At 36.0% G+C, this 18245-nt stretch overlaps 1 protein-coding gene across 1 annotated transcript in view; it reads right to left on the reverse strand.

Annotated features, from left to right (window-relative positions):
- The window catches only part of CTNNA3 (catenin alpha 3), a 1790392-nt gene that overhangs the window by 922795 nt on the left and 849352 nt on the right, over positions 1-18245 (reverse strand). The gene's annotated exons all lie outside the window — the stretch shown is intronic.

Consider the following 18245-nt stretch of genomic DNA (forward strand, 5'->3'; position numbering starts at 1 on the left):
TTCAGAAAATAGAAAGAATTGGATAATTTTAAGTACTCTAACATTATATGCGACTCGGTCTATGCAATTTTAAAATTTAAAAAAAGCATCATTTTATGTAAAAAATATTACCAGTTGATTAAAGACAAATTGCCCTAAGTGGGCTAATAATCAGTAAAGTAACCAAAAGGTTTTCAAGTTATTCTTAATGGACTTTAAGCTCACATGGCTTAATGGGTGATTTATTCTAAACTTTTAAGAAACAATAGTTTTTTGAAATTCTGTACAATATAAATTATGCTGAAACAAATGAAAATGGAAAAGCTTCACCATTTATCCTACTTGCTAGCATAAGCCTATTCAAGAAAATTTGACAAAAATGGCACCAAAACAACAACAAAAGATATCGTCTTATTTATGAAAACAGATGCAAAACATTCCTAAACAAAATATAATCTTTCACATACAAAAAAAATTTCCAGGCTTAATTGGCTACACTAGTTAATTCTATCCAAAATTTAAAGAAGTCTTACTAATCTTATACAAAATCTCTGAAAAAATATAGAAAAGAGTACTAAGTTGTTATGAAATAAGAAAATTACAGAACAATGTCTTTCATAATTATACATACAAGAATGTTTGATAAAATATTAGCAAATCTTATTCAGCCCATATAAAATGGATAATACACAGTAAGCTATATCTCAGAATGCAAGATTTAACACCCAGAAATCAATACAACTCTCTACCTTAATAGAATAAAGGCGAATAATTATATGATCTCAATATATGCAGAAAAGGCACTAGAGAAAATTCAATACCTATTCATGACAAAATCTCTCAGCAAACTAGGAATAGAAGTAAATTTCCTTAGCCAAAGATAAATCTATAGCTAACATCAAATGTTCTTTCTTCTAAGACTGTAATCAAGACAAGAATATCCATTCTCCACACCTCTATTCAATAAGCTGGAGGTCTTAGTCAATCCAATGAGGCAAGGCAAAAATATTAGGGGGAAATAAATATAAAGTACAAAGAAAAAATGTCTCACACAACGTGATTTACAGACAACAAAGTAAAATCATGCGAAATTAATCATCAAAATATTATAACTATTAAGTTAGCCAGATCACAGGCTACAAGTTCAATAATAAATTATATTTTTATATAATAAAAATAAGCAAACGGATAATGGAATTACAGACAACAAAGTAAAATCACGTGAAATTAATCTTCAAAATATTATAACTAGTAAGTTTAGCCAGATCATAGGCTGCAAGGTCAACATTAAATTATATTTTTATACAACACCAATAAGCAAATGGATAATTGAATTGAAACACAATGCTATTTGAAACAGCATCAAAAATTATAAAATACACAAAGGTAAATGTAATAAAAAGTATAAAACTTTACTCTGAAAACTATGAAATATTTTTGAGACAAAGTAAAGCAGTCAAATAAATAGATCCCTATGCCCTATGCATGTATTGAAAATGTAAATATTGTTACATTTTCCAATCTGCCAAGATTAATCAATGGATTCGATACAATCACAATTAAAATCCAGCAGGCTTTTATTTCAGAAATTGACAAGCCAACTCTAATTTTATGTGGAAATGCAAAGAATCTAGGATGGACAAAAGAATCTCAAAAGAGAATAAAGTGAAAGAATAATAGAACCTGATTTCAAGACTTCCTATAAAACTACAGTAATTAAGAAAATTTCCTATTAGCAAAAGTATAAGTACATCAATGAAAGAGAAGATAATCCAGAGATTCATATTTACATGGTTAATAAATATTTACAAAGCCTTCAGAGAAATTAAAAGGAAAAAATAAGTCTTCAATATGTGGTGCTAGAAAAACCTAGATAACCATATTTTTTTAAATGAACCTCAGTCCCCTTTTTTAATACCACAAACAAAAATTAGTTTAAAACTGTCCATAACTGCAAAACCCAGGAGCAAAGAGCTTCTTGAAGAAAAGTATAATATGTTTACAGTATTGGAGAAGGCAAAGATTTTTTGGATACGATAAAGAACTACTTAAAAATGACAAATTAAATTACTTATAGAAAGATAAGAATATGAATAAGCATGACACAAATTGAGAAATATTATTCACAATGCATATATCTAACAAAGGACTTGTAAGCAGAATATATAAGTTACTCCTTCAACACAATAATAGGAAAATAAAAAACATAAAAAGAAGATACACAAATGACCAATAAACACATGAAAAATTACTCAACATCAAATATCATTACAGAACTGAATACCATTTCAACACCCACTAGAATGGCTAAAATTAAAAAGACTGACCGTACCAAACGTTGGCAAGGATGTGGAACAATTTGGAACTCTCTTACATTGCTGGTGGGAGTGTTAGATGGTACCGCATCTTTGAAAAAAGATTTGTCAATTCTTACAGGAATAAATACACGTGTATAGCCAGATAATTCTACCCAGCATGTGTCCAAGAATATTAAGATATATATCAAAAAGAATTGTACAAAAATATTCATAGCCATCTGAATCATAATAGCCCCAAATTGAAAAAAAAAAAAACTCAAATGCCCTTCAGCATGAGAATGGATACATTTCCTGTATATTCATTCAAAACAATACTAGCCAATAATTAAAAGGTTCCAACGATTGATATAGCCATGAATGTGGAGGAATTTAAAATCTTTTTCTCAATGAGAGAAGACTTACACATCTAGATGAATCTCTAAATGGGTAAAACTGATTTATGTTCAAAGAAATCTGAACCTTGATCATCTGAGGGGTTGTGGTGTATAAGATTTGACTGTAAGGGGGCCCCAGTGAACTTAATGGTATATTGGAAATATTCGTTTTTTTTTAGAAATATGAGTTACGCCCATGTACATATTTTTCAAAACACATCAAACTGTAACATTTAAGATCTCTGAATTTAATTTAAACATATCTCAATTTCAAAAATGCAAAGGTGTTGCATTCATTTTTATCTTCTTACGATAGATAATTTACTTTTTATTTTCAGGCAGGGCAATTATTAATCCATTTGGTTTGGTTCTGGATTTGTGCCTCTTTTCCTACTTCTAACTCTCATATTTTACAATCCGCCATCATCAACTACTTATAATTCCCCAAACTTACATTAGCACATGAATTCTGTTTGCTTGGAATGTCCTTTTCCTCTTTCTCCACCTACACAACTCTCACTTCGAATTTCTGAGACTCGGCAGTGACTTCACTTCCTTTCCAAAGCCCTTCCTTCTCTCAGGCAAAGTTAATATCTCCCACCTCTGTTCAATTCTGCACTTCATACCAGCATTTATCACTACACATTGTATATTTTGAGAGTTTATTTGCATGTCTCTCACCATATATAGTCCTTAAGGGTACGGACCATAGCTACAGATCCTACGATCTATATAGCAACAATAACAACATGAACCATTTATTGAATAGACACTTATTTCAGGCAGAGACAAGCACCTTGCATAAATATCTCATTTAATTTTCACCATAATTCCCATTTTACAGATGAGCAACTGAAGCATAGAGAAGTTTATTGCCCATCAATAATCACAAAGCTAGTGTACTGAATAAAGTTAATTTTAAGCTTTTAATTTTCAGGTCTTTCTGATTCCAAAATCCATTCTCTTTATCACTAAGTAGGATTAACTACCTCTTAAATCTTCTATTTAAAAAAAATGGCATTAATAATGATTGCATTTAACTTGCCAATAATTTTTTACCTTCATTATGACATTGATATACAAATAAAGCAGTTACAATTAAAAGATGCCAGTTGTTGTTTTTTTTTTTAATTTAAGCAGCGGTGTGCATGTATTGTTTTTGGTCTTCATCTGTTGCCACTAACATTTGTGAATATGATCAGACAAAAGTGTATTTTTTTTTACCTCCACTCGGTGTCTAGTCTATTGTTTTTCCCCAGAATACTGCCTACTATAACTGGCTCTGTGTATGACTCCTATCTGTGTGTGGTTCACCCCCTAAAAAAGAAATAGTATTCTTCAAGCTCTTAAACTGGTTTCCAGAGTACTGAAACTTGGGCAACCCAAAACTTGCTGGTTTTACCTTTCAAGCAGTTAGTCTAGGTTTTATATATTGTTGTATCTTGTTTATTAAATCGTTCGGCTTTTTGTAACGCTGGCCCTGGTCTCTCCAGCTGCCTCAGTGCCTCACTGGTGAACTCCAGCAGCATCCCTACATCCGCTCATCTGGATCCTTGCTCAGTGTCACTTCCGGAGAAACTCTGTGTTCCGCTTTCCTAATGATGCGAACGATACCTCAAACCCTCGCTCCTGCACCCCACATGTCCCTTATTTGCCTTTTATGTCTACAATATACACTTTATTTTGCTTGTTTTCTTTGAACATCTCTGAGAAGACTAGTGAAAAGACGATCATTCCTTTCCTAAAATACTAGTTGGAGAATATAATGGCACTATTTTTTCTTTTTTATTTTATTATTATTATACTTTAAGTTTTAGGGTACATGTGCACAATGTGCAGGTTTGTTACATATGTATACATGTGCCATGTTGGTGTACTGCACCCATTAACTCGTCATTTAGCATTAGGCATATCTCCTAATGCTGTCCCTCCCCCCTCCCCCTCCCCCCACCCCACAACAGTCCCCGGAGTGTGATGTTCCCCTTCCTGTGTCCATGAGTTCTCATTGTTCAATTCCCAGCTATGAGTGAGAACATGCGGTGTTTGGTTTTTTATCCTTCCGATAGTTTGCTGAGAATGATGATTTCCAGTTTCATCCATGTCCCTACAAAGGACATGAACTCATCATTTTTTATGGCTGCATAGTATTCCATGGTGTATATGTGCCACATTTTCTTAATCCAGTCTATCATTGTTGGACATTTGGGTTGGTTCCAAGTCTTTGCTATTGTGAATATAATGGCACTATTTTTTTCTAAAGGGGCACTGAATAGATGAATGTTTATTAAACACCTGTAACATAAAATCTATATTGCTCTCCCCAGTTATTTTCAGACCTAATCCCGTTGCATTGTAGTTGTCATTAAAGCTCAATTTTTAGAGATTTTATGGAGTTAGAAATTGGCTCTATTTAGCTCCTGTTTAGAAAAGAGTTAACATAGCAGGAGTGAGGCTGCTTTTCTTATAAAGGCATGTTTGCAAGGCTGGCCCTTGACTGGAACTTGGGAGCTTGAAAGGTAAACAGTTCCCTATATTGATATAAAATTTTCCCCAGTTGATAACAGTAGTTCACAGTGCCTAAATGATTGTGCAAATAATATGCTTTATGTTGAATACCTATTTTCCTCCCTGATTTATATATGTGCTCAGCAGAGGGTGATTACATGATTAGTTTGCAATAGAAACTTCGGACTTCTATGCTCAGCCAAGATTCCCTGGTGACAACATTTCACACGTGTCGTCACAATTTGTTGCTGAAGGAATTAAACATGTCCTGTATGACTCCACTGGGAGACGACCTCTGGAAGCTTGAGACTGGATTCTTCTAATCTTTGTCACTTTCATCTTTTCCCTTTGCTGAGTTTGCTTTGCGTCTCTTCGCTATAATAAATCACAGCTGTGTGTACAACTATATGCTGAGTCCTGTGAGTCCTCCTTGCAAATCATCAAACCTAGGAGCAGTCTTAGGGACTCCTGACACAGCTAATGTTCAGTTTTATTCTTTAAAAAAAAAATTAAGAAAAAGAATATTCAGTTAAAAATCTCATTTGCTTGAAGACTGAATTTAATTATGTGTTACTGATTTTGTTCACTTTCTGTCTCTAGATTCCATATATATATACATATATATACAGATATGTATTTATACATATATATTATCTTTCAATTGTATTCTTGATTATACAAGTAAATAATAATGGTAATTTATGGGGGGGAGTAAAACATAAGGAAGGATTTTCTGAGATGTCTATTTTTCTCAGAAAATTCAAGCTATCTCTTTTATAGATTCATCTATAAGCTCAAATTGTAAAAGGCATAATTAGATCCAGATAACAGAAAGTACAAGCTGAGGTTCTAAAGAGTTGGTTCCTTTAAATAGTCATCATCCTCAGCAGGAGATAATGTTTTGAAAGAGTTATAATATTTATTTTTCCAGGAAAAGAAATGTACATCTGTGTTTTTGTACCAGGAGCCTGAGAGAATGAAATGTAACAGGGACAGTGTGAGCAACTAGAAAAGCATTTATCGATCAAGTTTCTGTGATACAAAGTGCCAAGAAAGTTTTTTCAGCTTTCACATTTACATTTCATTTTCTAATTTGAGTGGATTAGATGACACTCCTCTCATACTATTCATAAGGGTAATTTGAACTATTTCAAAGCAATAAAATGGAAAATTAGTTGGGAAAAAGGTCATTCTAATATAGTAACGTAAAATGCTCAATGATGAACTATCAAATAAATAGCTATTTGATTATATGAGTGCTTTGGGGAAATAAAGAAGCAAAAGAGATAAGGGAAATTTAAAAAGCATTAAATACTGAAGTTAGAACATGATATAAATAATAATGTCTAAGCACATAGTATTTACTGTGTGCCAGATATTGGTGTGTGTGTGTGTATATGTATATACTCATTTAATAATGGCAACAATCCTAAGAGTTAGTTGATATTTCTATCAATGCCATATAACAATGAGGAAACTGAGGTTTAAAGAGGTAAATAAGAGTCTTTAAAGATCACACATTGAGTGGCAGAACCAAATCCAAGCTCTTAATCACTATACTATGTTGTATACTTAAAGACAAGGCATATTGTAGAAAGATTTCTCAAATTGTGTTAAAAATTGTTTTGGCTTACTTACCAAAGTTTTAGTTTATAAGGAATGAAAGTGGGTGAAGGGACCCAAATTGACTATTGTAACTTTTCTCACAGGACCAAACACTGTGCCAGGATTCCATACGCAGATATACTCAATGGAAGGCTAAGACTTTCCTGAGACCACATTCTCTATAAATATAGATGGAAATATATTCATCAATATACATGGAAATATATCCATCTATATTTATAGAGAATGTGGTATATATAGATATATATATGTGTGTGTGTGTGTGTATACACAATGTGGTATGTATATATAAACATACATATATATATTCGGCAAGTATTTTGTACAATCATAGCTTCTTAGAGTTTATAGATAAACATTTCAGGAAATTGAGAGAGACATCTATGTTGATAGAAACCAAACCAGTAAAACACGGGTAAATAGATGAGAGGGGACTGCAAAACATAGAGGCTAGGGTGAAAGCTAATCAAAATGACAAACGCTAATCAATGTAGGCAGAAAGGGTAAAAAGATAATTCTCATGAATACTTACAAAGTATATTCTGACCTTGGAAGTCTTAGATTGGTGTTCATCAATGATGAGGCCAAAAGTTTGTACCTGTGTAACCCAGTTTCTCTGAGTTTTGGGTGTGCACTGTGAAAAATTACCCACTTGTAACTGTTGTACCTTGAGCTCCTGCTTCAAAAAAAGTTCAGCCTCAGAAATACCAAAACTGCTTGGATCCAGAGATACCCGAGATGATGAATTTTGGTGAACTCCCCTCACTACTGTACCAAAATCTCTGCCCAGGGAGGACCTTATTCTCCATTTTCTACATAAGTGACATATGTTGAAGCATGATTGGTGACTGTGCCAGCACGACCTTTACTCCAGCCTCAGCTAACCAACCCAATAAAAGCCCTGTTTCCACCATTGTTCAAGGAGGCACTACTTTGGGAACTATCCCTGGTGTCCTCTTCGTTTGTTGCAAGTAATAAAATATCCTTGTTAAATCCTCCTTGATTGTGGTCATTGGACTGTCATCTGACAAGCAACTGAACCCACCCGTTGTGTGGGTAACACTTGTACTTGGAAAACTAATGTGTAACTAAATTGAGTAAGTAGACCAGTGTCTATTAGCTCAAAACTATTTTCGCTCACTATGAGTGAGATCTCTGGGTCTATTTTCCAAAATATAAATTTAAAAAATACAAAATTCAGAGTTAAAAAGTTCTCTTCCCCAGGCCTCAGTTTCTTCCTCAGAAAGTGGAATTAGAAAAAAAGCTTGAGTTTTTATATCATCTGATAAGCTTTCTTGCATTTGTTAATAAGAGCTATATAACTTCTTTAATCTATTTTGACCCAGGCTATCAATAAACTCATTTTCAGGAGTTTCCCTTAGTCTAGGTTTTCTATTAGTGTGATCTCACCACTCTTGCTTGCTTGGTTCTAGCCTCAGTATGCTTAATTTAGTTATTTTATTGTATTTGGAGTTCTCATGATAAGCCACTGCAACTTCTCTTTTGAAGTATATTAAATATAATGTGTTTATGAAATGAACCGCTTAAACTGAGGATAAAAAAGGCATGTCTCATCAGCAAAAATGTAAACGAATAGACCTAGAGGTTTTATTGGACAGTAAGTTCAATGTGGTTAAGCAGTGTGCTGTGACTGCTAAGAAGTCAACTCCATTTTACTCAGGCTGCATCCAAAGACGTATATTACCTACAGTAAAGAAGGCTATGTCCGGGGCAAAGTAGTTAGACCAGAGCATACCATTTAGCAAGAATGTTTTGTAAATTTAATTGGATAATTTTGTTTAGACCACACATGGAGTATTGTGTTCAGTGAGCAAAAGCACACTGCTAAAAAGATGTATCTGACCATACTGAGTGTTGGCAAGTAGGTAAAGCACCTGAGACTCTGATACACTGCTGGTGTAGATACAAAATGGTACATCTGTACCTTGGGGAGTGGTTTGGCAGTTACTTAAAAAGTTAAACATACAGTAGCACCCCTTATCTGAGGTTTTACTTTCCAAAGATTCAGCTACTCAAGGTCAACAATATTCTGAAAATCTCAAGTGAAAAATGAACAATTCATAAATTTTAAATTGTGTGATGACATCTCGTGCCATTCTGGTCTGTCCCACTCAGGACATGAGTCATTCCTTTGCCCAGCATTTCCACACTGTATATGCTACCAATCCAATAGTTACTTAGTAGTCATTTTGATTATCAGATCCATTATCACAGTGTCTCAGTGCTTGTGTTCCAATAACCCTTATTTTACTTAGTGGCCATCAAAATTTAGAATGAATTATTTGCTTATTGGTCATTTAAAATTATGAAAAAATCCAATGATAAATATAATCAAAACTTTAAAATGAATCTTCAAGTGTATATTTAAATTAATAGAAGATGTTGCTTTATTGAAACCAAATTATTTCTTGCAGCATGAATATTATACCTTGGGCTGTTACAGCATATGGTTGTTAGCATTGGTTACCTCCACGACTATGTATTATATGAAGACTCTCAGTGTCGTTATCATTTTCTTGTTTGAAGTTGCATAACCCTTCTTTCTTAAAGCTCGCTGACATCATTTGGAAATTCTCAAACACTTGTTCTCTATATGAACTTTAAAATTGTTGTATTATGTGGTATGTGTGTTTGTGTTTAAACAAAAGCAGGCAATTTGACTGGAATCATTAAATACATACATCTATCTGGCAAGAAATGACATCATTATGATATTAAGTCTTCTTATCTAGGAACATAGCATTTATTTCCAGTTACTTAATTTTTATTTTATCTATTAAATAATTTTTAAAAAACAGGTTTACATCATTTTTACTAAAAGTATTCCTAGGTATTCTATATTTTTATTGCTAATATGAACAGATTTTTTTTCCATTACTAACTTTTTACTTTAATGTATTTTTCTTGTATCTGGGATCCTCACAAAATATTCATTTTTGTTCTTTTAACAGATTTGAATTGTTTAGATTTACCATTGAATCACCTTTAAATAATGGTGATTAATTCCTTTTTCCAATATTTGCACAGCTTATTCCATTTACTTAAGTGATTCACTAGAAATGCTGAATGATATAGAATAATCACGCTGATAGAAAGCATCTTATATTAAAGGATCAATCTTCAGTATTTCTTAATATTATATGATGGTTTTGATTAGTTAGACGGTCTTTGGCACATTTAGGAAGATTTTTTTCTATTCCCATTTAATTTATGTTTTTACCTAGAATTGCTAATTTCTTTTTTTTTTTTTTCTTTGAGACAAAGTCTTGCCCTTGTCCTCCAGGCTGGAGTACAATGGCACGATCTCGGCTCACTGCAACCTCCGCCTCCTGGGTTCAAGAGATTCTCCTGACTCAGCCTCGTGAGTAGCTGGGATTACAGGTGACTGCTACCACGCCCGGCTAATTTTTGTATTTTTAGTAGAGATGGGGTTTCACCATGTTGGCCAGGCTGGTCTCGAACTCCTGACCCCAGGTGATCCACCCGCCTTGGCCTCCCAAAGTGCTGGGATTGAATTGCAGATTTTTATCAAATGTTTTTCATGTCTCTGTACAATTATAGGATTTTGCTCTATAATTCCCTTTTAGTATAATGAATAATATTGTACATTATTAATTGTGAATTACCTATCCATAGAATATAGCCTATTTTAAGCAGAGGAGTGAAAGTTATAGTTCCAACATCTAAATATACAAATATAGTATGAAGATGTTCTGGCTTAGCAGTAGTTCTGGCAAGCACATCAGTTCCCCCACATCCCTAAAGCCACTTCTTTCCCACATTCCCTAACTTTCTGGAAGATAGCACCCTTCAGCCAGCTGGAACACTGAAGTCATCTTAGATCACTCTTTTTCTCTGAACCCCACATCCAATCTGTCCCCACATTCTGCTGATTCCACTTCAGAAACATCTCCCAATTTCAGATCTCCCATCCATTGACTTATTTTAGGCTCTCAATATCTCTATCTCTTTGCCCACAGATTTCTTATTGGGTTTGTGGTTTCCCATGTTGTTCCCACATCCCCTAAAATAACTCCAACACTTCAGCTAGAAACTGAGTATAACATTTTGTTACTTAAAATCCTTCAATGTTTTCTCATAAGTGAGATCTGTGCAACCAATGAATGCTGTAGTAACAGCAAGCATGCTAGCATGCCCTCCACATTCATGGTGGTCTTCAATGACCCTGTGTAGTTGCCCATGACTTCCATCCGATAGCTAATCAGCTTCCTGCCTATGTGTTCCTCCCCACAAGCCTCTTCACTAGAACTTGTGTCCTTCTTTCCAAGAAATCTCTCTTGATTCCCACTCTCATAGAATGAGTTACTCTTAGACTATTACATTAGTCATCTTCCTCCCTGTCTTCATTTCATCTCTACATCCTAAGTATTAAGCAGAGTATATTGTACCATGTGGAGACTCAATTGGGTTTCAGTGTATATAGTGAAATTTTAGATAAACGCAAATTGAAATTATCAATGTAGGTGCTGATTTGCAAGTTAAAAACTAAAGGTCAAAGTCAACAGTAAGTTCACAGTATACTGTGCAAGCACTATTCCATGTAGTGTACTTGCACTAAAATCGGGATGTGCATTTTAAAAGAAACAGTGAAAAACTAGAATGAGTCTAGATAAGGCAACCAGTGTGGTGAGGACTCTGACGGCAAGGGCACATAAGATTTTCAAGATGTTCCAGATCCTGGGAGGACTAGCAACACAGCTGCAGGAACTCAGTTGTTTAGATTAGAGAAGAGAAACAAAAGAGAATAATTGTCCTAAACACTTAGAGGCCAGTGGAAGAGAAGAAAAGAAATAGAATCACAGATCATGGAATGAAGAGCCAATTCTGAATTTATGCAAGAGGAATTTAAGGAATTTTAATCCATATGGCAGAATGCACAGTAATAAAATCACTATAATTCTTTAGCTTCTCCTAGCGGGTTTCAAAATGGAGTAAAGGTAGTTTGAATGGAAGAGTTCTTAGCTGTATAGAATTAGTCTGGACATTGCAGAACATTTAGCACCTCTGGCTCCCACTCACAAAAATCCAATACTAGTCCTAGGTCATTGTAATAACCAAAAATGCCCTCACTCATTTACAAATGCTCTCAGTTGAGAACCACTGAAATTTATACTATGTGCTAGGAATTGTACACGATTGTTTTAATACATTTTTTAATTCTCTCAATAACTAAGCAAGATAGAAACTGTCATTCTCACATTAAGATGAGGAAATTGAAACTCTGCTACTAGCAGACAGACCTTCTGAATCTGATTGCCTGTTTATATCTCTGATAGCAGAGCACTTTAAGATTTATCTTAGATTAAGATAACCAAGACTCTATATTAAGTTTGTGAGATACTATGGGTTTCATTCATGACTATTTTCAGTGGCCATACTATTCACATTTGAGCTCCTGCTTCCTGAGATGAATTTACCTCTTGTAGCAGCTTTACTTTATTCAGATGATCTAGTTTTATGTCCCAGCTGCTCCCGGTTTTCTCTGTCTCACTGTAGTCAGCCTTACCGTGTACCAACATGGGAAAATTCTCTCCTTACTAAAATAAAACAAGTAGTTTAAGTGGAGAAATGAAGTAACTTGCCAAGGATAATAAGGCAAATGAAACCAGAGTCAAATCCATGCCAGTACTAAAATCAATAATACATTGAGGATAAAGGAAGTCAGATTGTAGTTCTGTCAAAGGAACATATCTATAAATTATATATAAACATATCTTAGAAAGATGTCTTACTTTTGATTGCTAAATAGTGAGTGCTCATAGAAATCTGGTATTTTGTTGACACAAATACAATTACATGGTATTCTGCTATGACAATAATGCTAAATCCTAATTCATTAAGCAAGAGAGAGTGAAAGACAACATAATACAATGGTTAAACATCTATGAACTGGCTTAGGCTGTATAAGTTTGAATTCCAGCTTGACAATTTATTAATTTCATGACTTTTGGTATGTTATTCAACCTTACATACCTCAGTTTCCTCCTTGTAAAATAGAGTAATTGTAGTATCTACTTCATAAGGTGAGAATTAAATAAATTAATACATTAAAAATGCTTAAAATATTTTTAGGAACATTAAAAATATGAGGTATTATTATTATTAAGGAGCTTATATTTCCAACTTGTTATCTCAGAAAAGTCCTTTTAGTTCTCTGGCTTTCTTTCTTCATCATTAACAATGGTTTGCGTGAAAAGCCAGTTCAGAAATCCTAGATGTATAAATGCAAATTTATCACAATTTTTTTATCTCCACAATTTTTCACTGGATGCATCTCACTAATGTAACAAAATAAGGATATCAATCATCAGTTGTACATATCCTCTTGAACATTACATAACCTTTGTTTTCTCTCACTATTTTGTTGAAACCCAAGCAGCAGTTATTTTTGTCTGTTCCTTGAATTAGTAGGTTCTGTTAACACCTTTTAATTGTTCATAGTTCAGTTTTGTAGCTGCTCACCCAAAGAACATAAAGTGCAGACTGGCTATTACAAATTTTGTTTGCTTAATGAGAAGGGAAAATGATAAAATGTTTGCAGGTACATCATGTTCAGAGTTTTGGAGTATTCAGTTTGCTTATCTTCTGAGAGACTTGTTCATGTAATATCTATGTTTTATGTCTTAATCTAAGACAGCCTTCTCTGCAAAATCCATACTCAAATTGCTGCATTTTATCCTGTCAGCTGCGTCTTTGGGATCTTGTCTAATAAAACATACAAGTGTCTTTTTCTCCTCCTATTCATTATCACTAAAAGCATTTCGGTATCTCATTTGGTGAAAACAGGTGTCTACTCAATTTGTGAAATGATAGGGTATCTATGTTTTAAGTCATGCTTGTCAGCCACCTGATCTTCCACTAGAGTTAGGAAAGTTTAATTCACAATGCTGCTTTAATAAATCAGCTCCATGAATTATTCCATTCAGCATAAAATAATAGCTTTGATGAAAAGAAGAAACTCATATGTAATTATTTAATAAATTCAATAAAATTTTTCGGAAATCACTGGTCATTCATTCATTAAAAATTAATTATGTTTCTATTGTATTCCAAATACTGTACTGGGAATGAATTTTTCTATAAAATTAATAAAACATGGCTCCTGCCCTTGAAGGGATCATAGTCTGACGAAAGAGAGTAAAAGAATTCTAAAATAAAAATCACCTTTTAAAAGATTCTAAGTATAAAGTCAGAAGGGGCAGAATCAGATTTGCCTTAGAAAAAGATTGCTTTGGGGAAGGGCGTGTGTGTGTGTGTGTGTGTGTGTGTGTGTGTGTTTGAAAGGAGACAGAGACAGAGAGAGATGTGAAATGTAGAGGCAAAAAAATTCACACAGGAAACTCTCATGTGAAATGAAGAAAGCCTAAATTACAGCAGTGACATTGGAGATAAAGATGTGTAGTATAGATTGTAGAGCCGCTAGAAAATATATTCAATAAGACTGAAGACAAATTAGATGGGGAAAATTCTCAAGGATGACTTACAAGGTTGCTAAACCAAGAGACCGGGTGGATGATGGTGCCATTCAGGCAACTGGATATATGGGGCAAAAGCTCAGGAAAGGTATCGGGGCCTGGTATAGAAATGTCAGAGGCGGTAATAATTTAGGGAACATGAAAGCCACTGGGGTGGGTGACATTATTCCCAGAAGAATGTTTAAAGTAAAGGAGGAAAGAAAAAAAAAAGAAACATCAATTTTTGAGAAATTTGCAAGACAGAGGAAACTAGAGACTGAGAATGAAAAGTTAATAAGAACTAGAAATTTCCTTTAGCATTTCATTTAGGGGTCAAGCCTATGATGAAGAATTTATATAAATATCATTCATTTAACAATATTTTAAAATGTATAAAGACGGGCCAGGTACAGTGGCTCAGCTGGGCGCAGTGGATCACACCTGTAATCCCAGCACTTTGTGAAGCCAAGGCAGGCAGATCACTTGAGGTCAAGGAGGTCGAGACTAGCCTGGCCAGTATGACAAAACTTTGTCTCTACTAAAAACACAAAAATTAACCAGGTATGCAGGCACGTGCACCTGTACTCCCAGTTATTTGACAGGCTGAGGTGGGAGTATTGCTTGAGCCTGGGAGGCAGAGGATGCAGTGAGCTGAGATGGCACCACTATACTCCAGCCTAGGTGACAGAAAGAGAGACTCCATCTCAAATTAAATAAATAAATAAGGAGAGAGGTGGAGCCAAGATGGCCGAATAAAAACAGCTTTGGTCTACAGCTCCCAGCGTGAGCAACGCAGAAGATGGGTGATTTCTGCATTTCCATCTGAGGTACCAGGTTCATCTCACTAGGGAGTGCCAGATAGTGGGCTCAGGACAGTGGGTGCAGCGCACCATGCACAAGCCGAAGCAGGGCAAGGCATTGCCTCACTCAGGAAGTGCAAGGGGTCAGGGAGTTCCATTTCCCAGTCAAAGAAAGGGGTGGCAGACGGCACCTGGAAAATCGGGTCACTTCCACCCTAATACTGCGCTTTTCCGATGGGCTTAAAAAATGGCACACCAGGAGATTATATCCCGCATCTGGCTCAGAGGGTCCTACGCCCATGGAGTCTCACTGATTGCTAGCACAGCAATCTGAGATTAAACTGCAAGGCGGCAGTGAGGCTGAGGGAGGGGTGCCCGCCATTGCCCAGGCTTACTTAGGTAAACAAAGCAGCTGGGAAGCTCAAACTAGGTGGAGCCCACCACTGCTCAAGGAGGCCTGCCTGCCTCTGTAGGCTCCACCTCTGGGGTCAGGGCACAGACAAACAAAAAGACAGCAGTAACCTCTGCAGACTTAAATGTCCCTGTCCGACCTCTGAAGAGAGGAGTGGTTTTCCCAGCACGCAGCTGGAGATCTGAGAACGGGCAGACTGCCTCCTCAAGTGGGTCCCTGACCCCCGAGCAGCCTAACTGGGAGGCACCCCCCAGTATGGGCAGACTGACACCTCACAGGGCAGGGTATTCCTCTGAGACAAAACTTCCAGAGGAACGATCAGGCAGCAGCATTCACGGTTCATGAAAATCTGCTGTTCTGCAGCCACCGCTGCTGATACCCAGGCAAACGGGGTCTGGAGTGGACCTCTAGCAAACTCCAACAGACCTGCAGCTGAGGGTCCTGTCTGGTAGAAGGAAAACTAACAAACAGAAAGGACATCCACACCAAAAACCCATCTGTACATCATCATCATCAAAGACCAAAAGTAGATGAAACCACAAAGATGGGGAAAAAACAGAGCAGAAAAACTGGAAACCCTAAAAAGCAGAGCACCTCTCCTCCTCCAAAGAAAGGCAGTTCCTCACCAGCAATGGAACAAAGCTGGATGGAGAATGACTTTGACGAGTTGAGAGAAGAAGGCTTCAGACAATCAAACTACTCCGAGCTAAAGGAGGAAATTCAAGCCAAAGGCAAAGAAGTTAAAAACTTTGAAAAAGAATTAGATGAATGTATAAACTAGAATAACCAATACAGAGAAGTGCTTAAAGGAGCTGATGGAGCTGAAAGCCAAGGCTCGAGAACTACGTGAAGAATGCAGAAGCCTCAGGAGCCGATGCAATCACTGGAAGAAAGGGTATCAGCGATGGAAGATGAAATGAATGAAATGAAGCGAGAAGGGAAGTTTAGAGAAAAAAGAATAAAAAGAAATGAACAAAGCCTCCAAGAAATTTGGGACTATGTGAAAAGACCAAACCTACGTCTGATTGGTGTACCTGAAAATGACAGGGAGAATGGAACCAAGTTGGAAAACACTCTGCAAGATATTATCCAGGAGAACTTCCCCAATCTAGCAAGGCAGGCCAACATTCAGATTCAGGAAATACAGAGAACGCCACAAAGATACTCCTCGAGAAGAGCAACTCCAAGACACATAATTGTCAGATTCACCAAAGTTGAAATGAAGGAAAGAATGTTAAGGGTGGCCAGAGAGAAAGGTCAGGTTACCCACAGAGGGAAGCCCATCAGACTAACAGCTGATCTCTCGGCAGAAACTCTACAAGCCAGAAGAGAGTGGGGGCCAATATTCAACATTCTTAAAGAAAAGAATTTTCAACCCAGAATTTCCTATCCAGCCAAACTAAGCTTCATAAGTGAAGGGGAAATAAAATACTTTACAGACAAGCAAATGCTGAGTGATTTTGTCACCACCAGCCCTGCCCTACAAGAGCTCCTGAAGGAGGCACTAAACATGCAAAGGAACAACTGGTACCAGCCCCTGCAAAAACATGCGAAATTCTAAAGACCATCGAGGCTAGGAAGAAACTGCATCAACTAACGAGCAAAATAACCAACTAACATCATAATGACAGGATCAGATTCACACATAACAATATTAACTTTAAATGTAAATGGACTAAATGCTCCAATTAAAAGACACAGAATGGCAAACTGGATAAGGAGTCAGGACCCATCAGTGTGCTGTATTCAGGAAACCCATCTCACATGCAGAGACACACATAGACTCAAAATAAAGGGATGGAGGAAGATCTATCAAGCAAATGGAAAACAAAAAAAAGGCAGGGGTTGCAATCCTAGTCTCTGATAAAATAGACTTTAAACCAACAAAGATCAAAAGAGACAAAGAAGGCCATTGCATAATGGTAAAGGGATCAATTCAACAAGAAGAGCTAACTATCCTAAATATATATGCACCCAATACAGGAGCACCCAGATTCATAAAGCAAGTCCTGAGTGACCTACAAAGGGACTTAAACTCCCACACAATAATAATGGGAGATTTTAACACCCAACTGTCAACATTAGACAGATCAACGAGACAGAAAGTTAACAAGGATATCCAGGAATTGAACTCAGCTCTGCACAAAGTGGACCTAATAGACATCTACAGAACTCTCCACCCCAAATCAACAGAATATACATTTTTTTCAGCACCACACCACACCTATTCCAAAATTGACCACATAGTTGGAAGTAAAGCTCTCCTCAGCAAGTGTAAAAGAACAGAAATTATAACAAACTGTCTCTCAGACCACAGTGCAATCAAACTAGAACTCAGGATTAAGAAACTCACTCAAAACCGCTCAACTACATGGAAACTGAACAACCTGCTCCTGAATGACTATTGGGTACATAATGAAATGAAGGCAGAAATAAAGATGTTCTTTGAAACCAGCGAGAACAAAGACACAACATACCAGAATCTCTGGGACACATTCAAAGCAGTGTGTAGAGGGAAATTTATAGCACTAAATGCTCACAAGAGAAAGCAGGAAAGATCCAAAATTGACACCCTAACATCACAATTAAAAGAACTAGAAAAGCAAGAGAAAACACATTCAAAAGCTAGCAGAAGGCTGGAAGTAACTAAAATCAGAACAGAACTGAAGGAAATAGAGACACAAAAAACACTTCAAAAAATTAATGAATCCAGGAGCTGGTTTTTCGAAACGATC

The sequence above is a fragment of the Nomascus leucogenys genome, chromosome 18 (genome assembly GCF_006542625.1).
Source record: "Nomascus leucogenys isolate Asia chromosome 18, Asia_NLE_v1, whole genome shotgun sequence".
Lineage (NCBI taxonomy): Eukaryota > Metazoa > Chordata > Mammalia > Primates > Hylobatidae > Nomascus > Nomascus leucogenys.